Genomic DNA, 23600 nt, shown 5'->3' with positions numbered 1-23600 from the left:
AACCTATCACGTAATGGAAATTACTACCTAATAGGATCAAGCTGTTTAATCTCCTCAAGACTCCATTTCCTTGTCTGTGACATAGGCACAGTTATTCCCTCATACTAGTTCTAAGATGTATTGTTAAGTGAAAAGGAAAACCACAAAACCATATTTATTCTATGATTCCATTTATATTAAAAATCTGCATCCAAGCTTTTGTGGGAACAAATGTACACACACAAACACACAGTCACACGCACACAGGATCTGGAAGGAAACACATTCCGGGGTTATTAATGGTAACCATGGAGAAGAAAACGAGAGGGGTGCTTTCAGTTGTATTAGAAACAGTTCTGTTTCTTTAAATATTTTGCAGTATGCAGGCGTTAATATATTACTTCTCAAAGAAAACAAATCTTAAAATATCTAACTCAGGGGATTAGCATGAGGTTTCAACAAAATAATGTTTGTTTCCGAGGTGTGAAACACAGGGACAGTCACAGAGCTAGATCTCCACAAATGACAGCACTGTTGTCATTGTCACTGTTGCTGCTGCCGTTAGAGGGGCAAAGGAAGACATCCAAAAAATCCTTAAGAACACAGCAAAAGGAAAATAAAGGCAAAAGCACAGTTAGGAGCATAAACAAGCTATATTTAAACATCAGTGCCGAGAAGGCTGAAATGACTGACATGTGTTAAGCAGGATGGAGTCCACCTGGGAAGGTTCCATGGCGATGCAGAGGATTGAAAGGAATTCCGAGGTCATGAAGTGATGTGATTTGCCAGCCATGCACGGCCTCAGAATTATCAAAGTGGGTTGGAGGCGCTAAAGATCTAATGCTGCTAACATATCTAAATCCACTTTCAGGTTCAGACCATGTCAACGCCTTTCGCTTCTGAGATGAAACATTCTAGCAGGCAGTGAGAGAGATAATATATAGGCCTTCCAGGGGAAAGGCGCAAGGAAGAGAGAGAAAGGTGGCTAGATGTAGAGAGGTTGCCATCTTTCCCCAGGTCGCCGGGAAGAACCAGGCCAACATTGCAGGAGGTTAGCCAACAGGAGAGGAGGTGAGTGCCTCACCTGCTATATAGTACCTTGTACAAAATACCCAGTCATGGGGTCTTTATTTCTGTGACAATACTTCAACTCCACCGTATTTCCATCTCCTCCATGGGGCTGATAGCAACCTGGGACCATGCTACCCACGACCGCTCGCTCATCAGAGAGCTTCAGCTGTGCACTAGTGTAGGCTCATTGCCAATTCTTTCTGCTTCCTAGCAGCTCTTCTGGGCAAGCCTAATGTGGTTTTGTGGACAGCATGTTCATGTCTCCCACAAATTCACATGTTGAAACCCTAACTCCCAACGGGAAGGTACTAGGAGATGTGGCCTTTGGGAAGTAATCCAGGTAAGTATTAGTCAGGGTTTTCTAGAGAAACAGAACCAAAAAATTTGAGAGAGATGGAAAAAGAGAGAGATGGAGAGAGAGAGACAGAGAGACAGAGAGACACAGAGAGAGAGAGATTTGTTATAGAAAATGGCTCACACAATTGTGGAGGCCAAGTCCACAATCTGCTGTCTGGAAAACCAGGGGAGCCTGTGGTGTAATTCAGTCTGTAGTATACTTCAAAGGCCTGAGAACCAGGAGCACTGATGTCTGAGGGCAGAGGGTGGACATCTCGATTCAGGTGGAGAGTGAATTTGGCCTTTCTCTGCCTTTTTGTTCTATTCAGGCCTTCAAGAGATTTGATGATGTTCACTGGCATTGGTGAGACTACTCTTCTTTACTCAGTCTATCAGTTCAAATGCTAGTCTCTTCCAGAATGTAATGAGCTAATCTAATTTAATGAGATAAGTTTGTATCTGGTAAGAAGTCCTCCCTATCCCCACAGCTTTGCTAATGGGAACTGTGACCCATCCTTTTTTCCTTCCTTCCTTCCTTCCTTCCTTCCTTCCTTCCTTCCTTTCTTCCTTCCCTCCCTCCTTCCTCCCTCCTTCCTTCTCTCTCCCTTTCTTTCTTTCTCTCTCCCTTTATTTCTTTCTTTCTCTCTTTCTTTCTTTCTTTCTTTCTTCTGTTTGTCTTTTAGTGAAAACCCCATATTCTTTATAGTTCAAGCTTATTTCGAGAAGGTGCAGCATTTTTATTTGTGTTTTGGATTAGCCTTTCAGTTGTATTAAAAAATGGAGGGATAAACTTGTTACTTTATTAAAATGAAATGAAGCAGATTCAAGTCAAAGGTTAAATCATAGGTATTTCCCAACACGCCAAAATCCAACTTTCCAATACCGGGTGCTGGAGGCAAGAACTCCAACAAGGAAGTGTCTCAGGTCAGGAAGAGGGCAGAGCCCACCTGGAGGGCAAAGAACCTAGAAGCTTCCATAACCTGATTCTACCCATTTGCTAAGCTCCCCAGGTTCATGAATTACAATATTGTACAGGTCTCCTGCTTGTGTTTTCCTAAACATCTCACGTAGTAAATTACTATCATGAATATAGAGTATTCAATTTGAGGTCAGACGAGCAAATACTAGATCAATCAGGGCTTTGGACCACTTCCATCTGAAGAATCGAGGAAGCCGATCTATATTTGGAACCTTCCTTGTGATCCCTACAGACCAAGAGCCCAAATGTACAATTTCAAGGGATAAAACCAAACAAAAAGCCCATGGAAAGAACCTATGGTGTAAAGGGAAGCAACTTCAGACTATAGGTTAAGTATGTTGCCAAGAGCTCAGTCAATGTCCTCCATGTGAAGGCCCCACCCCTCTTTCCACTAGTAAGCTGTAGGAGCACTACAGGCTGGGAGTCCCAGCCCAGATCTGCCTCTCTCAGGTTTCAGAAAATCTTCAGTCCTAGTTAGGGTACATGTTATCCTAATGTTATCCCACCTGTTAGAAGTAACCAAGATCTAAATAATAAATAAGACTGCATGATTTTGAAGGTAGGTAGAATGCACTTCCTGGTTTTCAGTATGGAGAAATGACTAGGCATCCCTGGGTGCCAGAAACTGCAGTCATCGGCACAGCGCTGTGGCAGGCAATGTCAGCTCACAAAGCACCTCCCTCTCCCTAGTCATAGGCAGACGGGTAATGGTGGCACAAGGGTTTATTAAACTGTGTGCCTTAGTTTTTTTGTTTTTTGGGTCCTTTTAAACATTTATTTATTTTTGAGACAGAGAGAGAGCATGAACAGGGGAGCGTCAGAGAGAGAGGGAGACACAGAATCTGAAACAGGCTCCAGGTTCTGAGCTGTCAGCGCAGAGCCTGACGTGGGGCTCGAACTCACGGACCGCAAGATCATGACCTGAGGTAAGTCGGCTGCTTAACCCACTGAGCCACCCAGGCGCCCCTTAAGCTGTGCCTTAGTACAAGCGCTAGGGCTTGCCCATGGTGCTCTTGATGTATAAAGCCCAGATGTTCTGTCAATTCTTCTTGGGCATTGACACCAATACCAGGAAATTCACAGCTAAGTGGATATTGTACACAGGCTCATCATCTGTCACCTTCATGTAGTCAACAGTGGCAGTGGCCAGACACAGCACCAAATTCATCTGGAATTTGACCGTGGACTTCACTTCATCCACTTTGGCCACCGTGTACTTACTGTGGGTCAGGAAGGAAGGGAAGGTGTATCAGCCTTATTGGGGCCTGGGCCCAAGATTCGTGGCATCTGCTTGATCAGAGATTCTGAAACCAAAAAGGCATCGTGCTTCCTGACTAATTTTTTATTCTTGTTGAATTTCTTCAGTGCCTCAATGTCCATGTGGGGAATATCCTCAGCCTTGGCCTCATCACAGTGATGCTGGTCCCTCAAAATACATATGGAGAACTTGGGGTGGGGAGTGGCCTTAAGCCTGACAGTACTCAAGAAGCATTGGTCTTTCTGAGTGTCATAGTTCTTCAAGTTGATCTGTAGCTCCAGTCTCCAAAAACTTCCCGTGCTTGACTGGTTGCCCTGCAGGACTTCTCACACTGCCTCACACAGGGTATCATGGGAGACTGCTGCTCAAGGTGCCGCATGCCACAATAACCAGAAAAGACACAATGGAGGTTTCATTCTGAGGCCTCTTCTGTTGGCTTGTTCAAACCACCTTCTAGCTGCATGCTCCCATGGCCTTTCCTTGGTATGTACACAGAGAAGGGAAAAGAGGGAGAAAGCACAGGTGTCTCTTCTTATAATGGCACTAATCCCGTTGGATCAGGGCCTACACCTATAACCCCACTTAACCCTATTTAGCTTCCTAAAAGCACCATCTCCAAATACAGCCACACTAGGCACTTTAACATGAATATGGGGGGGGGATGCCAGGGGGCAAAAACATTCAGTTCACAATAGATCCCTAAATAGAACTGGTTTTCCCACGAACTTATAAGTAATATTTGAGAATGCCTCCAGGAAATTTAGAACTATGATTTCTTTATTAGCATAACATATACTGTTTGCTTTAATAATACAATGTTAAAGTTCTCGACAGAATATCAGGAAGGAGAAGGCAGACCATTCAGGTGGGGCCACATGAAAATGATCTCCCCAAGAAAAGGAATTAGCATGAAAGGGACTGGATTCCACTTCCTGTAGAACAGATGTCAGAAGAGGGATCAAGTGCTGAAAACATGAAGTTTGGGGGGAAAATGGAGAGGTGCAGCCAGTGAGCTGAGAGAAGCCTGTGTGATGCATGATGTTGTATTCCATAGCTCTTTTCTCATAGGGTCGCAAGTCTGTTTGGATTCTTATGAAACACAGTGAAAAGGGCCAAACCAGCAATTGTTTCCACCCAGGAAAGTACCACCCTCGCAGGAGGTAAGAAGCAATGTGTAGCTGTGTTTTAGGTTGTTGTGATGACTGAAGAGCGCCATTTACAGGCTTAATGTCCACAAAGCAAAGGATGGTTCCATAGTTTGAAGAACAGTGTTAGCCAAATATCAATCAGTTTTGTCTAAATTTACCTAAGTCTCTGAGGGATACCTGAGACCCTGGGTCACGGTTATTTGTCTATTCATTCACTCACACATACATTTATTAAATTCCTACTAAATGGAGAAAAGCTGGGATAAACCCACATGAGTTATACATGGAACCTGCTTCCAGGGAATTTATAATCTAAACGCACAACTAAATACGATGTTTTCTGATACATTCTGTAGTAGTTGTATAAAGAGATCAATAAGACAGTGATTAATTCAAACGAGGTGAGAATAGAGAGGAGAACATCAGGGAAAATATGTTCAAACTGAGATAGAAAGGATGATTCGTATACCAGCCAGTTGCCATGGTAGCCGTGAGGAAGAAGGCCATTCAGTTGGAAGGAACGACAAGTGCAAAGTCCCGGAGGCATGAAAGTATCTGATGTGTGTCACGTAGCATGGGATACAAACTATAATCTTGGTAGGTGAGACTGGAAAGGCAGGTTGTGACCGGATCGCGAAAATCCTTACAAGTCGTTCTAAGAAGCTTGGATCTCAATCCGTAGAAAATGGAGACCCATGAAAGAATTTGATCTAGAGAAATGACATAATTATTTATGAACTTAAAACACAGCTCACAGAAGAGGAGAGAATAGAAGGAGGAAAACGACTTGAGAGCATTGTACTAGTGCGGAGGAGAAAAAATACGGAGGGTGGGAAAGGAAAGAGTAGAGTCAAGGAGATAGAGATAGGTATTTCAGAGCTGGAGTCAACACCCTCCCTATACTGTAGAGAAGTTAATTGAAAACAGTCAGGGTGGTTCTTCCAGGTTTCTGTGACCCCAGTTGAAAGTGAAATGTACTGATACGACTATTTCCAATATTGGCATTTTATGGACTTGTAGAAGCCTAAATGGGGAAAGAAAACCAGAAGGCAATTTATTGTGACAAAAACTACATGGTCTTGTGTTAATTGTGGATAAAGCTGTATTTACTTAAGCAGCTAGGAGTTTATCCTTCTGCAGTTCCCTGAAGGACTGGTTGGTAAAATCAGCTGCTGTGTTTCTAAAATGCCAGTGGGCTTTAGAGGTAAATTCCCTCTCAAGGTAAGGAATTTCCAACACACAGTGATACCTCTGAAATTTGTTTCCCTACCAATTTGGTCTTCCACTGATTTGCTATTATGTTTTCCTATAATCAGGACATAGGCCATCTGTTCGATAATGCTTTAGCCTGAACAACATGGATGGGACGGGTGGCAAGGGAAAAAGCCAGCAACATGATATTGCTACTGTTTTAATCTTTACAAAGCTTTCGACATGAGGGTCTCAATGTCCCCAGTAATCTTAACTCACAGAATGGACTGACAGTCTTTTCCCAGAGAAGAAGTGACTTTGCTTTTCCTCCTTTCTTTTTTTTTTTTATGTTTATTTATTTATTTATTTTGAAATAGAGAGAGAACATGAACAGGGGAGGGGCAGAGAGAGAGAGAGAGAGGGAGAGAGAGAATCCCAAGCAGGCTCTACATTGTCAGCGTAGAGCCCCATTCAGGGCTTCAACGCATAAACTGTGAGATCATGACACGAGCAGAAGTCAGACGCTTAACCAACCGAGCCACCCAGGTGCCCTGCTTTTCTTCCTTTCAATGCACCACTGTTCACTTGCAGATTTGGGAAAGGCCATTGGACAGGGTTCTAGCTTTGGCTCTATGTCCACTAACTTCCAAGAATGGTGACCAGATTCTCAAAATCTACTCTGCTTCCTGGAGATGCCGTCCTTTGTGGCCTACTAATTTGGCATGTCACATGGAGGCGAAGAATTTCCAAACTTGTTGGATTATGGCTTCTGGCAACCGACGCTGCTGGCAATCGGAAGGCTTATCCTCTGTGTTTCTGTTTTGATTCCCTGTTGTTCCTGAAGTTTCAGGAAGGAAGTCAGCGGGAGTCAAACATATTTGGTTTTTATTACACCATCTCCATATAATCTTCCTCTACAATTGTTTAAAAATAATGCTCACGTCATTAAAGAAGAAAATAAACACCAGTCAATTGAGGCTGTATAGTTAAATTTAGAGTCTGAACTGATAACACAGAAGAGGTTCAAACTCAATATTTTCCCATCAGGCAAAAGGCAAGGTAATTATATTAATGTTATATTGTGTAATTCTAGAATTTTGTACCTAGGATTTTGCTCCCTTTGGTCCAGGAATATTTCTTACCTGTCTAAGTATCTCATGCATGCCATTAAATACCTAGCGTCCCTAAATACTTACCTAGTCCAGGGTTACAAAACAGTAAGCCATCTTTACAATAACTAACATCTATTGAGACCTTACCTAGTGCTAGACATGGTCTTAAGTACTTTAAATGTATTAACTCATGTAATCTGTAGTTATGTATGTATGTATGTAGTTACTCACGTAAGAGTGCTACTATCATTACTCTTCCTGCTGTTCCAATAAGCTACAGATGCAAAGAAAGAAAATTTTCCAAGCTAACAAAGCTACTGGTAGGAGAACTGGGATTTGAACTCAAGTTCTTGCTCAGTCTGTACTTTTAACCATCAAGGAATAATTGTTGTTGTTGTTCTTTAAAATATGTACACACACAGAAGAAAGTCATGAAGAGTCATAGTAGCAGTTTTCAAGGAGGGGATATTTCATGGTTTTAATTGAATTTAATTTTTTTTTATTTTGAAATAATTCTAAATGTACAGAAATGTTCTTAAAAGACTACATAGGCTTTTCAGATACTCTTCGTCGTGCTTCCCCTAATATTACTATCTTACATAATCAGAGTACAATTTTGGAAACCAGGAAATTAATATTGGTACATATTATTAGCTAAAGTACAGTCCTTATTCAAATTTCACCAGTTTTTCCACTGATGTCCTTTTTCCATTCCAGGACCCAAACCAGGCTGCCACATTGCATTTAATTATCGTGTTTCCTTAGTTTCCTCCAATCTGTGACAGCTCTCCAGTTTTATTTTCCCAAGCTCCCCAGTCTTAGCTTTTGTGACTTCAATACATTTGAAGACTACTGGTCAATGGTCGGCAGAATGTTTATCAATTTGGGTTTAGCTGATGTTTTCTCATGATTAAATTAAGGTTATGCATTTTTGGCAAGAACATCACAGAAGTGGTATCTTCTGTAGCATATTATAGTATACCTGATGTTGATATATCTTAATTCTGATGATATTAACATTAATAATTTTAGGTTGATGTTTGCTAAGTTTCTCCATGTTTTCTTTTTGTGCTTAAGAAATATATTGTGTAAGACTTTTTGAGATTATGCACACGCCCTGTTTCTCCTACAACTTTTACCTACTAATTTAGCAACCATCGATAAAATGTGTCTGCAATTATTACTGTGGGGTTTGCTTAATAAAGTTTGTATTTCCTTCATTTCTTCTACACTGATTAATTGGAATTCTGTAAGAAAGAGTTACATCTCTTTTCCCACATTTATCTGTCTGATTATTTATTTATATCAATATGAGCTCATGGATATTTATTTTATTTGATTCTATTGGTTATAATTCAATACTGTCATCTATTTTGTGCTAAATTCGGCTACCAGGAGCTCCTATAGTGTGGCTCCTATGTCCTTTCAATGTAATCCATTCTTTTTCTTTTTTTTTTTTAACATTTATTTATTTTTGAGACAGAGAGAAACAGAGCGTGAACGGGGGAGGGTCAGAGAGAGAGAGGGAGACACAGAATCTGAAACAGGCTCCAGGCTCTGAGCTGTCAGCACAGAGCCCAACGCGGGGCTTGAACTCACACGGACGCCCAACCAACTGAGCCACCCAGGCGCCCCTAATCCGTTCTTTTTCAATCACTTCCTTATTTTCTGGTACAAAAAGTTATTCTAGGATCTTCTTGTATTTACCCTAACAATATGGGAATCAACTATTTCTCCAGAGACCTGGTTTCTTTTATTGGAGAATGGTATTTAGAAACCAAAATCTGGGCACTAAGTATGCTCATTGCTTCTGGGCTCACCTTTCTTCTAGGCCCACTCAGTGGACAGATTAGAAAAGCTGTGTATGTACAGTCACCCATATACACACACATCTATATTTATCTCTGTATCTATCTATAAAAATATATTAAAAGCCATGGGATCACGTTGATGCCTCCAATTTCAATTCAACACCACAGGGTTCATTTTGGCCTTTTCCTATTCCTTATTTGTAATATTTTTCTCCACCACAGGAAATGTGATTTTAATTATCTACAATATGTTTTACTTATTTGTGCAATCCTACTATACCCAAAAAGCAGTTTCAGAATTGCTAACCCATATTTCTAGGAGAAAAAAAAAATTACTAATGAGAAGACAGCAGGTGTATACAGGTTTTTTTGTTGTTTTTTGTTTTAGAAAGACTATTTTCCAAAATTTCTTAGGTGAGTTCTTTTCTTCCCCACCCCATTATTTTTTTTTAATTTTTAATTTTTTTTAATGTTTATTTATTTTTCAGAGAGACAGAGATAGAATGTGAGTGGGTTAGGGGTAGAGAGAGAGGGAGACACAGAATCTGAAGCAGGCTCCAGGCTCCAAGCTGTCAGCACAGAGCCTGACGCAGGGCTCAAACTTATGAGCTGTGAGATCATGACCTGAGCCGAAGTTGGACACTCAGCCGACTGAGCCACCCAGGCGCCCCTTCACCCCATTATTTTTTAATTAATTATGTTTCCTCGCATTTAACAATAAACACATATTATTTTGTGTATTTTTTAAGATGACATTCTTTGGGGTATGAATATTGGCTAGCAGATAGCAACTGTGTGAGCAAAATAAAGTATGAAGGTGAAAATAAATACAGGTTTCTTAAGTGATGTCACTGTCTTTACCACTTTGGTAACACGTGCCAATTTTTGTTGGGTTTGGCCACCACTTCCTGGGGTTTGTGGACCCTTGTCTCAAGATGCTCTGAAGCCCCAGCCACAGCCCCTCTTGCTGTTTCTCAGCTCTCCTGTCGCTTATGTTATCCCTCTTTATCGGCACTTAAAATAGTCACATCATTCCATGTCTGGGAAAATGTTCAGGACATTTAAGAATCATTAAAGAAGAAATCAAGAGAGTACAATCATTGATATACATATTTTTTAAAGAAATCAAGCCAACAACATCTTTTGTGTCTTCCATAAAAGTATACTCTGGGAAGATCTGGGGTCTATCGTGAATCATTAGGTTTTACATTATAAATTTACACTCTTGGAAACATACGGATACATATTTGATTACTCATAATGCAGATGTGACATTGTCCTAGCAAAATTAGGAAATTTCCAATAAACGGACCATTACCTTTGCATGGAGATGAATCACACTCAGGCACCCATTATGGCAATCAAACGGAACAGTTCTAGACTTGCAACTCAAAACCCTCACTTCCAGGCAAAGCAATAATCTATCAAAATGTGAAAATAACAAGTCTTTTTCCAAAGTTACTGGTCATTAATAATGGCAATTAAATTTCACAAGGCCAGTGATTTTCAAATCAGGAAGTCATTAATATAGAGAGATATTATTTGTTTTAATCACTACTCACTTAGCTCCAAAAAGTCTGTCTTTCTTGCAACGAGCTCACTGTTTATCCTGACGCCTGGCTGCACCAAGGGCCAACACCTGCACATCCAGCATCCACCCTTGGATGTCTAGCATCTCTCCTCCTGGAACATGAAGTTTGATCTTCAGAAATTCCCTGGATCTAAAAGTGGGGATCTAAATTTCTAAAAAGAAATTCCCTTCCTGCACTTTGATTCATCCCAAGTTCATGTTCGTTTCATTTGCATTTCAATTCCATCCAGTGCATTCCTGGAAATCAGGTGAAAAGCAAATCACATTTTGCTTTAGATGTCTGAGGCTTCATTTCTGACATAGAATCCAAATAAATCATACCTATGCCCAACAATATGTCACAGAAGCAAAAATGTAACAAGAGTAAACCTTTTATCAAAATACACTTGTCAAATAACATTCTGAGTCTTAAAAAATGATCTTAAGTGTATGTTATACCATGTTTACGCATAGGGCCCAGTGTACTAAAAAATGCACATAGAAAATGAAAACTTCAAGCATACTGTTAAAGAGGAATAAAACTAAAACCAGTATATTGGTTTTCACACTGGCCATGTTTATAATTAATACACTTCTGGTTGATCTAGAATTTAAAAGATCTGGAATTGGAAGGAAGTGGATGAGGGACATTTGGATCTCTCACTTTATTTTAATGTATCTGCTCAAAAAGTTCGGGGTTTTTCTCTCCCCTTCCCTCTCCCCCTCCCTTTTCCACTTTTCCTCTGGCACCTTACCCTCTCTATTCATGTGCCCAGAGCAAACAGAGGCACCCAGTCTCTTACACTGACTTCTTTCCTTGAGGAGAAGTGAGGATGAAATTTAGTGATACCCAATGCTAAATATTCAGGAGAAAATCTTTTCTTTTAAAACATTTATTTGACATTTCAAAAATGTTTTTTTCCCCAGCTTTATTGAGCTACACCTGACATATAAAATTGTAAGGTTTTAAAAGTGTACATTGCGGTGATTTGCTATAAAGATACATTGCGACATTATTCATCCCATCTAGTTAATGAACACATTTATCAACTCACATACTCATTTTTTTTTTGTTTTTGTTTTTTGGTGAGTACACTTATCACACTTAAGTTTTAATCTCTCAACAAACTTCAATTATACGATACAGTGCTATCCCCTATAGTCACCATGTTATACATTAGATCCTCAGTTCTTATTATTTATAGCTCAAAGTTTGTATTCCTTCACCAACCTCTTACTTTATCCCCCATCCCCAAGCCCCTGACAACCACTTTTCTACTCTCTGTTTCTATGACTTTGAGTATTTTTGAGATTCCTCATATAAGTGATACCATGAAGTCTTTCTCTGTCTGGTTTATTTCACATATCATATGCCTTCAAGGTCCATCCATGTTGTTGCAAATGGCAGGATTTCCTTCTTTCTCCTGGCTGAATAATATTTCGTTATATATATGTGTATATTACACACACACACACACACACACACACACACACACATTACATCTTCTTTATCAATTCATCCTCACAGACACTGTTCAGGGACACTCCAGGAGAAAATCTTTATAACTGATTTTGTGGGTTTTTAAACATTTTTTAATGTTTACTTATTTTTGAGAGACAGAGACAGAGCATGAGCAAAGCAAGGGCAGAGAGCGAAGGGGACACAGAATCTGAAACAGGCTCCAGGCTCTGAGCTGTCAGCACAGAGCCAGATGCGGGGCTCGAACTTACCAACCGTGTGATCATGACCTGAGCTAAAGTCAAACACTTAACCGACTGAGCCACCCAGGCACCCCCTGATTTTGTATTTTGAATTCCCTACTTCACCATCCAAGAAAAAAAGGAAATAAAATGAAAACTATTTGTCAATTGAACACGCTGCTCATTATATATTTTTTTACTTTTATATATTTTTATATATTTTTCCTACAAAACAACAATCTATATGAATCAAGTTGCTGTTCAAATATTTCATAATATTTCAACATAGAATATTTGAAAATTGCCAGATTCTTATTGAAATCTTGACCCGGTATTTTCATATTGATTCATTATTTTTTTAAGTTTATTTATTTTGCAAGAGAGAGAGAAAAACAGAGAGAGGGAGAGAAAAAGAGTAGGCAAGGGAGGGGCAGAGAGACAGGGAGAGAGAGAGAGACTCCCAAGTGGGATTCATGCTGTCAGCACAGAGGCTGACACAGGGCTTAACCTCACAAACCATGAAATCATGGCCTGAGCAGAAACCAAGAGTCAGATGCTTAACCAACTGAGCCATCCAGGTGTCCCAACTCATTATTTTATATTGAGGAAACTAAAGCCTTAGAAGATTGAAGAACTACTCCAAAGTCATATATTTCTGGAAAGTAATAAATAATATTAAAATACTAAATACAAGGATTATAAAGAATATGAAGATATTGCATATTAAGGAAATAAATTTCATATTAATTATTTTTTCTTAAACAATATTTTAATTGAGATATAATTCACATACCATATACTTTATAAATTTAAAGTGCACAGTTCAGGGGAGTCTGGGTGGCTCAGTCAGTTAAGTGTCTGACTTCAGCTCAGGTCATGATCTCGTGGTTGGTGCGTTGGAGCCTCGTGTTGGGCTCCATGCTGATAGTTCAGAGCCTGGAACCTGCTTCAGATTCTGTGTCTCCCTCTCTCTCTCTGCCCCTCCCCTTCTCACACTTTATCTCTCCTCTCTCCTTCAAAAATAATAAATAAAAAAAATTTTAAATAAATCATATAGTGTACAATTCAGTGGGTTTTCATATATTTACAGGGTTATACAACCATCACCACTATTTGATTCCAGAATACTTCCATCATCCCCAACCAAAAAAAAATTGCTGTATCCATTAGCAATCACTCCCATTCTTCTCTGGCACCAATTAATCTATTTTCTGTCTCCATGAATTTGTTTATTCTGGACATTTGACAAAAAAGGAATCATAATATGGCCTTTTGTATATGGTTTCTTTCACTTAGCATGATTTCAGAGTTCATCCATGCTGTAGCATATACCAGCACATTTTTTTTTTCATTTTTATGGCTGAATAATATTCTATTGCATGATTCTACCACTTTTTAAAATTCATTCGTCAATTGATGGACTGGTCATTCGGTTATACTTTTTGGTTCTTATGAATATTGCTGCTATGAACTTCACAAATAAGTTTTTGTATGGTTATATGCTCAGTTGTCTGGGGTATATGCCCGGGAATTAAATTGCTGGGTCACATGGAAATTCTATGATTAGCTTTTTGAGGATTGGCCAAACTCTTTTTCCCAAAGCGGCTGTAGCATTTTACATTCCCATCGGTAATGTATGAGAGGCTCCCTACTTCCTTACAATCTTTGCCAACACTTGCTATTATTAGGCTTTTTAATCTAGTCATTCTAAAATGTGTGAAACAGTATCTCATTGTGGTTTTGAATTGTAGTTCTCTAATAACTAATGACGTTGATCATCCTTTCGTGTGCTTCTTGACCATCTGTATATCTTCTTTGGAAAATGTCTATTCAAACTCTTTGGCCATTTTTAAAAATTAGCTTGTTTGTATTTTAGTCATTGAGCTGAGGTCTTTTTTATATGTTCTGAATACTAGTCCCTTATAGATATATATGTTCATAAATATTTTGTTCCCATTCGGTGGGTTGTCTTCCACATTTGTATAGAGTCCTTTGAAATACAAAAGTTTTACCATTTGCTAAAGTCCCATTTATCTATTTTTATTCTGATTGTGCTTTTTGTGTCAAATCTGAGAAATCATTGCGTGGCTCAAAGTCACAAAGATTTATAGCTATGTTTTATTCTAAGAGCTTTATTGTTTTTAGCTCGTTTACATTCAGGTCTTTGATCCATTTTCAGTTAATTTTTGAATATGTTGTGAAGTAGGAGTCCGACTTCATTCTTTTGCATGTTGTGGATACCCAGTTGTCCACATTTATTGAAAAGACTATTCTTTCTTTATTGGATTCTCTTAGTTCTTATTAATTATATGACACTGCTGTGTTGGGCCTCGTCACTATCACATACTGCTAAAGCAATTTCCTTGTCTGTGCCAGTGTTTCCCTTTCTTCTCTGGCCTCAGCATTTGGCTTCAACCACAGATAGAAGTCATTCTGACAATTGCTAAGGCTGTTTTCATAGCCACTTTAAAGCATTCCAATATTCTTTCAATCATTGTTCTATCGCTCTTCCCTGCTTCCCTGCTTCCCTGTCTTTTTGATCAAAAGTTGTCAGGAGGCTTCAATAAACTACAGAACTGCCTGAACGGAGATGAGATCACCTTCCTTTTGACTTTGTCAGTTTGGGACAAAGACAAATGTTCTAAATGAAATTACTTGAAAAAAAGTTAATAACTTACCAAGAGTATATATACATGGTCATCACAATAATGTACCAAAATGTTGAGAGCGACTTTTCAGAAAAAAAATTATTGTGTTTAGTCTGTGGTTCTGTTCTCAGAGTAAATGCTTGGGCTCTAAAGACCATGGGTTCACTGTTTGAAGGAAGTGTATTTAGAGCAGGTGAGGACATCTGGATTTCATTAGTGTGTGACACCAGCCCAAACTGAGGAGTGTTTAGAACAATGATAGTCCTGTCAGATTTAAAATAGGACACCTTAAGTAAGTCACTACAAATAAATTGTTTAGCAAATTACTTGTTACCTAGCGAGCGTTTAATAATAATAATAGTTTGCTTGTGGGAATCCCAGCTCACTAGTTGCCACTGAACCGCCCAGTTAATAACTGTGTACATGTCTCTTACAGCTTGAAATTATCGACAGCTGATTAAACTAGCACTTTCTAAACAACCTCAGGAATTCTTTTTCATTTACTCTAGAAGTGTCATTAATTGATAAAAAAAAAAAAACGAGGTTAGCGATGAGATACTAATACATGCCCACAAGAATAGCTAACATTTTTAAAAACTTACAATACCAAACACTGATGAGAATGTAAAGCAACTAGAACTCTGAAACATTGCCGGAGGAAGTAGAAATTAGTATAATAATTGGGAATCCTGCCGTTACAAATTGGAGCTAATCATATGCTTATTCCATGATTCAAGAATAATTAGCTCATGTGACCACCATAAAACATGTACAAAAATATTAATAGCAGCTTTAGTCATAACAGCCCAAACTGGAAACAACCTATACCCAACAGCAAGAAAATGGATAAATGAATTGTGTGTGCTCATAAAATAGAATACTACACAGCAGTAAAGACTAGATTACAACCACAGACACGCAGCACATACTCTCTCAGACACAACACGGGGCAACTTTGTGGCTCAGTCAGTTACGTGTCTGGCTTCGGCTCACATCATGATCTCATAGCCCATGAGTTCAAGTCCTGCGTCAGGCTCTGTGCTGACAGCTCTCTCTCTGCCCCTTCCCCGTTCATTCTCTGTGTCTCTCAAAAATAAACAAACATTAAAGAAAACTACAAAGAAAAAGAAACCAGACACAACAAAATATACTACATGTTGCTATTTATATTAAGTTCAAGAGCATGCAAATGTAATCCAAGATGTTAGAACACAGAAATCAGAGTAGTGATTACTTTGGGGGAGGTATTGACTGAAAGGTGAGGAAAATTCTGTGGTATGGGAATATTCTGCGTCTTGAGCTGGGTATTACAGAGATGTACACAGAGGAAAAATAGACCAACCCATGCATTTACAATCAGTGCACTCACTTTATGTGCTTTATTCACATATGATGAACTTCAGTAAAATTTCTTTTAAACAAGGTGGGAGAAGTGACCCAGGCAAACGGAGAAATTTTCAAACCTTTTAAAACATGAAACACAAGTCTGCATCTCATCTACATGTAACATGGAAACAGAATGAAGAATCTAAAAAAAAAGGAGCCAGAGAACGGTTACCTGTTCTCTGAAAAAAGAAGTGATGAAGACACCAGACATCATCCCAACTCCCCTACTGCCCCTCTGAGTCCACGACTCCTATGATTTCAACTCTGAGAAATAAAATGATAAACAAAAATTATCTGGTACAGAAGCAACCGAGTTCTTATTAAAATCATGGGATGTTACAGAAAAAAAAAATCCTAAAATTCTAAAGGTCATTTCTTTTGCTCTCCCACAAACTCCCTTCTCATCCAAAGAATCCATCAATATTCAAGTTCAGCCACACTAAGCTAAGTCATATGTTAATTCAATTCCACTTGAATGGCTTTTACATAATCCCTAAGCAGGGACCTTGTCAAAATCTTTGCTCAGTACAATTCCTGGGACACTGCTGACATTCAGTTGAGTGTATAGTATAATTAATATCATAACAATAACACGCAAGGAAAATACATACCTCCCGCAGTTTGCAGAAATACCAGGCTGCAGCTAACACAGAATTTTAATTCAGAATCAACAAGGAAAAGAGAGATCGAAAGGCAGCCAGAGCAATTGGATTCAATAAATTCACAAAGTCAGCCTAAACTGCAGGAGAAACCGTACTTATTAGGCAAGCTATCCTATGGGGGACAACTAAATTAAGCAAGATAATTTCGTGTTCCTAATGCATTTGCTTGACTACAATGAAGGTTGACGTCTTAGTAGCTACATGAAGCCAAACCTTTGTCTGAAGGTGAAAGGGATTGGATGTGTGTGTGTGTGTGTGTGTGTGTGTATACATCTATGTATGTCTGTTCTGTCTGTGTATACTTGAAAATGTTCAGCAGTATTGATGGGTAGCATGAGACAGGAAGAAAGGGTAATAAAACGCTTCCGTGACTAAAAAAAGACTGTCTAATTAAAGAAATGAGTTACACCTTTAGCCCCTTAGTCCCACTAGAGGGGGAACTGCTGGCATAATGAGGATTAATAAACATTCCCTACAGGTGCAAAGTTGTGGATTTTTTCCTCTGGAGAGCAGCCAACCCTCCCTATTCTCCAACCCTCAAGTCTTCAGCACACATCTGACTTTGCCAGCAGAAAGAAAACTGCTCTGGCCTGCATTTCAAAGGAACACCTGTCAAAAAGCCCCAGGGCAGGGAAGATTTTCCCCAAATCCAGGTTTCCTCCAAAAGGCTCCTTTTACAATCCCTAACGGGTGATGTTCCAACTGTGTCCCTGGATAGCCACAGCAGCATCACCCTGAGAACTCAGAGATGCAAAGCTCCCTCTTCCACCCCCGATTTACTGAATCAGAAACCCTGGGGCTGGGGCCAGGGAATCTGTGTTTTTGTTTTATTAAAAAAAAAATAACATTTATTCATTTTTGAGACAGAGAGAGACACAGAGCATGAACGGGGGAAGGTCAGAGAGAGAGGGAGACACAGAATCTGAAACAGGCTCCAGGCTCTGAGCTGTCAGCACAGAGCCCGACGCGGGGCTCAAACTCACAGACCGTGAGATCATGACCTGAGCCGAAGCTGGACACCCAACCGACTGAGCCACCCAGGCACCCCATGGGAATGTGTGTTTTAAGAAGGCCTCTAGATGAGCTTGAGGCATGCTCCCATTGAACTTGTTCACCTCAGTTCCACATCCTCTTCCACCATGTCCCAAGCAGTTATTACTGGCCTGGTCTCTTCTTCAGCAGCTGCAAGTCTCTTCTTGCTCTATTTATTTTTTAAAATTATTCTTCATGGTGGAGTCATCTTTCCCGCTTGCCACTTGACACAACATTACACAAATAGCATATAGTCTCCCACTAGTGCTCCTTAGAATGCATGGAAAGAGTTTTTCCCGTCCCCAAATCTCGCCAATATCTATGATATTATATTAGGGCCACCACAAAGCACATGGATCTTCTGCAACCAAGCTCTCAGTATCATGTTTCAGAACATCCCACCACGGCGATATCTCACCCTCCAATGTACAATTCTCCTACCTAGTATGTGAGTTTGCATTTAAGACTCTGTAGAAGAGGGGCACCTGGGTGGCTCACCTGGTTGAGTGTTCAACTTTGGCTCTGGTCATGATCTCAGAGTTCGTGAGTTTGAGCCCCACATCTGGCTTGCTGCTGTCAGCACAGAGACCACTTTGGATCTTCTGTCCCACCTTCCGCCCCTTCCCTGCTTATGCTCTCTCTCTCAAAACTAAATAAATCTTAAAAAAAAAAAAAGACTCTGTGGCTATATTATTGCTTTATTTCTAGACAATAAAATGTGAAGGGAGTAACCAACATGTGACATTTCTGGGTCAAGACTTTTATGAAACAGATGTGTTTCTTTTTCCCATCCACCTACTAGATGCAAACAGTGTAGGGCTAGAGCCTGGAGCAGCAGAATCATCCAGAAGCTTTTAAAAATGCTAATCCTAGACCTCATCCCTAGAGTTTCTACTTCAGTAGGACTAGGATGGGGCCTGAGAATGTGCATTTCTAATCAGGCCCCAGATGTGGGATCGAACTCACGAACTCTGTGATCATTGGAGAGTCATTGGTCTGAACTATTGTTCGAAAGAACGGCGGAGCCAAAAGAAGGAAGCTGCATCCCTGGGTGACTTTGTAGAGAACGGATAGCTGATCAAGAACATCGACCTCATTCCGTACATGACCAAGAAATATACTTCCATTGGTTTTGAGTCAATGTGCACACGTCCTCTTTTTACCACAGTTTATCCTACCCTTAAATAATAAAATTGCCTAAAAAAGTAAATGTTGACAGTTTTGAGATCTTATATAAAAATATATTTATTGGGGCACCGGGATGGCTCGGTCAGTCAAGTGTTGGACTCTTGATTTCAGCTCAGCTCATGATCTCACAGTTTGTGGGATGAAGCACCGTGCCGTGTTCCACACCGCCAGTGCGGAGCCTGCTTAGGCTTCTCTCTCTTTGTCTCCCTCTGCCCCTCCTTCACCTGTGCACTCTCTCTCAAAATAAGTTTTGAAAAATTAATATATATATATTTTTTTATCTTCATTAATATAGAACAATAGACACTAAACAAACAAAACACAAAACAAAGCTCAAAATGAAATTTTATAAATCCTAAATTAGAAATAACTGATTTCTATTTTTTCTTTTTTGTTATAGATTTTTTCAGTGTTTCTCTTCCAGGTTTCAACAAGATTCTTATGAACTAATCTTCCTTAGTGCAATCAAACATTTTGCTCTGTGCAGTTTTCCATCATTCAATGTCTTTTGGTGAGACCACCAGGACAAAGTGGTGTCTAATTTATCTTTACTATCCTGGTGCCTAACACAGGGCCCGGCACATGATCAAAATTCAAAAAATATGTTTGTGAGATGGACAAAATAATAATAATAAAATATGGAAAATGGGCAAATGAATATTTTTAAAACTTGGTTCTGTTAACTACCAGATCTTAGCTTCCACTTAGTTTCACAGTTGCATTTGACAGGCACTGTTGAGATGTTAGGTAAACAATGGTGGACAGAGCCAAAGTCCTTACTTTCAGAGTTTACATTCCTATGAAAAAAGACATAAACAAACAAACATCTTTAAGAATGCATCACAATCAAATAGAAACAAAACCAAAATGAGACAAGTAACAGTGAATCATAGATGCATTAGGAACATTAAAATCAGCGCTATTCTCTAAGATGCTTGACATAGAGAAAAGTAATGGCAAATTTTATTTGGCATAAAAATGGGCAAATTTCCATTGTCCTGGTAACACTTTGTATCAATAGCTTCACATCACCCATGGTTAGTTTGACAAAGCACGTAAGATGCAGTAGACCCACTGACTTGGCTTTGTCAGCCTTCAATACAAGTGCTCACCTCCTTGAACTCCCAGAGATGAAGTAAGAGGGTTGTAAGTCCAGTTAACATTGTCAGAGCTTTTGTTAAATCTCAGAAGGCTACACTGTGAAAATATTGCCCCTACTCTGCAATCTGCTATGCTTCCCTTTCCCTCCTCATCAGTTTCTTCTATAAATACCCAAACTGAAATGACCCTTGATGTAGAATGTCATATGGGCTACAAGCCCCAGCTTTGGGTCAAATAGACCTACTTCAAGTCACTTAATTAATTGCATGGCATTGGGTAAGTCTAAACTCTCCAACATTTCTTCACTCATTGAATGAAATCATGGAGGTGACTATTTCATAGGATTTGGGGGAAGAGTATATGAGACATTTGCATGTGAACACTTACATTGTAAATAATCATTCAAGTTGTGAAATTCCAACAAGGATGAAGAGTATGTTCAATAGGGGTTAGAAAATAAGGCAGTCACACTGACAGAGTATCAGAATTTGAAAACATAGTGGTAAAACCATTCCGAAGGCTATTGTGATGAGTTACTAAAAATAAGTTTGTTGGAATACAGGAAGGTAGAAGTCAAGGAACTGTGAGTCAGGGTGTTAGGTATTGAACACAACAGGGATGATGATAGAGGGTAGGATCAAGTGCTAAATTTATTAAAAATGTGGAAATGCAAAGTCAGTAGATGACTGTCAAAGAAGTGTTCTTCAGTTAGATTCCTTTATTATGTGCTTTTATAACACCTAGTATTTTTCCTTTGTGCCACTCACCTAAGCTTCAATTCATTCATTCATTTATCTATTAATGCCCATCTGTAGGATAATAAGCTTCTTGAATGTTAAGAGTATAGCTTGTTCCCAAGTGATAATATTTGCTTGTAAAATACAAAGCTCAGCAGAAAGCTTAATTAATATTGGATGGGTGGGTGGGTGCGTGGATGGATGGATGGATGGATGGACTACTTGGCAGATAAATAAGAGATAGTACTAAAAATAAATGGCATCAAGATCAAAAGGAGAGAGCTTTCAGAATAAGGTCAACGGGATGATTATCTGCAAAACAAAATATACCTAAGAATCTAGGATTTCTTAGTGATGGTTTCCTTATTTCCTACCTCCCTATTTAATCTCCTCCTTTTTCCCAGATTAATAAACCACATATTTAGAAACTTATTTGATAATTAATAATTAGAATAAGTGCCAATCAAGCATACTACTAGAATCTCTCAGCACCATTTATCACTTTGGCAATACACATAACAATTTAAAATGTGCATGACTTTGAGGCAACAATCCCATTTCTAGAAATGTATCTTACAGATATACTCATTCAAGTATGTATGCTATACGTACAAATATTTTCTTTGCAACATTATTTAAGATACTAAAAAAAAGGCACTAAATATTCCAAAATAGGAGATTTGTTAAACAGTTGATACATTCATACAGTTGAATTTTTATACACATCAAAAATATCATGACCTTATCTCCATGATACACTGTTAAATAAAAGATATGTATAAAACATGAAATAATCTGCATAGAGTGATCCCATTTTTATAATATATATATGCGTGTTGAGGGGCACAAATATTTCTGGATAGCACTCAGCGGGGCTCTTCCTCTCTTTTTTTTTTTCTCTCTCCTCTCCCTGCTCTTGTCATGTCTTATTAATGGGGAGTGGTCCTTGGTGAGACATAATGAAAAGATTCTTGTAGCATAACACAAAAACATTTGCCAGGAGAAATCATCACTTCTAGTCAGAAAAATATTGGCTTGACTCGTGGATATTTCACTCCGAAGACTATAAGGCACTCCAGGTTTCTTTCACTCTTTAGAGCTCAGCACCAAGGGGCAGGCCCTATCCTCCTACTCCAGGTGATCTAGGTACTTGAGCATATGTGTTTTCAGTGAGAGTAACAGGGATGACCCGGGGCTTGTGGAGGAGGAGAAGGAGTAAACCAGAGGAAGGAGAATAGGATCCCTATGATTACATCCCAACTGGATCTGTATGAACTGACAAGTGGCATGAACACAAAGTAAAGACTGCTTTGTTCCACTCTTGGTATTGTAGACTCTGGGTCTGGAGTTCTCTCTTGTCCAGCAAGAAAGTAGGATGCAGGATTAAAAATGCGGGAGAGAGTAATGTCCGGGAGGAGACAAGAGCCCGGAGTAAGGGTCCTTGCTCCGTTTTTATTAGGATCAGAAGGCTTACAAGTGTGATGGGTGTGCACAGGGAGACAATGAAACCATGAACATTCGCTCATGGGTATGGGGAAAAGGGGGTTTTGGAAATATGTGGTGTTAGGTGTTTGGGTCAATACAAAACAAGATTCTGGTGCTGTATGGAAGGTTGTTTACAGTAAACATGAGGCCCCCACATCTGTTTACCTAAACTGGACTAGGGGACAAGAAAGACAGAACATGTTACCTCAGGGTCAACCAGGCAACTTTCTTTTGCTAATTAGCTCAGCTCTGGACAACTTTGCCCCTTGAGGTCAGTTTAGAGGCCTATTTACCTCTTTACCTAATTTGGTCCTTCCTTCCTGTGAAAGCAGCTTTCTGCTATTATACTGACTTGGGGGGCATTTCCACCCTGAATACCTAATCTTGTTTACCTCATCTTAGATGTTTTCACCCTGAGACTTCCTACTCCTATACCTTTGTCCTATACTGGGAGACTTTGTGCCCTTCACCTAGTCTTACTTACCTAGTCTTATTTACCCAAACTTGGGTGTATGCATCCTATGGCTTTCCTATTGTTTATGCCTTTGTTAACCCATCAGTGCAAGCTCAGGGAATCCCTACGCTTATTCCCCACACCTTGGGAGTCCAGAGGTAACTGTGTCGATACTGGTCTACACTTCAGATGCTCCTGGTGTAACAAAGTGGTAAAATATGTATGTTTACATATATAATTGTATATGTAAAAAAAAATTTTAAGATACAAGCCAAGCTGTTAGCAGTGATTGTTCTTGCGAAATAGATGGTTTCCTTTTGGTGGGGGAGAGGGAAGGTCCAATGCGATGAAGATCATAAGGGAACTTCATAAACCTTGACATTGTCTGCATGGTTTATGGCAATTGTGTCCCATAATTTAAAAATGAAGCGGGATTTTTTTTTCTTAAAAGAACTCAACCAAACTGCAGCTTGCTTGTATATTAACAAGGCCCAAGCAGGAGAAAGAGGTCCTAGTGTCAGTTTGACTTTCCTAAGGATGGCCCCTCTGTCATTAGAGTTGCCCTCAAATTTGGAATAAAATAGTTCTGAAATCTTACCAGAAAAGTAATTGTTCCACCGCCTTGGAAAAGACCATTTAGCTGTGCAAACAAATGAAATAGGCATATCATAAGTTTTCACGATCGCTTTCACAAAAAAAAAAGAGATCTCACACAGCACACTTCCCACATCCAACACTATCGATTAACTCT

At 39.4% G+C, this 23600-nt stretch overlaps 1 pseudogene; it reads right to left on the bottom strand.

Moving 5' to 3' along the window:
* Positions 1–3344: 3344 nt before the first annotated feature.
* The window catches only part of LOC125164826 (60S ribosomal protein L10a-like), a 56856-nt pseudogene continuing 36600 nt past the window's right edge, over positions 3345–23600 (bottom strand).

This window comes from Prionailurus viverrinus, chromosome B1 (assembly GCF_022837055.1).
Source record: "Prionailurus viverrinus isolate Anna chromosome B1, UM_Priviv_1.0, whole genome shotgun sequence".
In the NCBI taxonomy this organism is placed as follows: Eukaryota; Metazoa; Chordata; class Mammalia; order Carnivora; family Felidae; genus Prionailurus; species Prionailurus viverrinus.
Note: the sequence above shows the minus strand (reverse complement) of the source record. Positions and strands in the feature narration are given on the sequence as shown.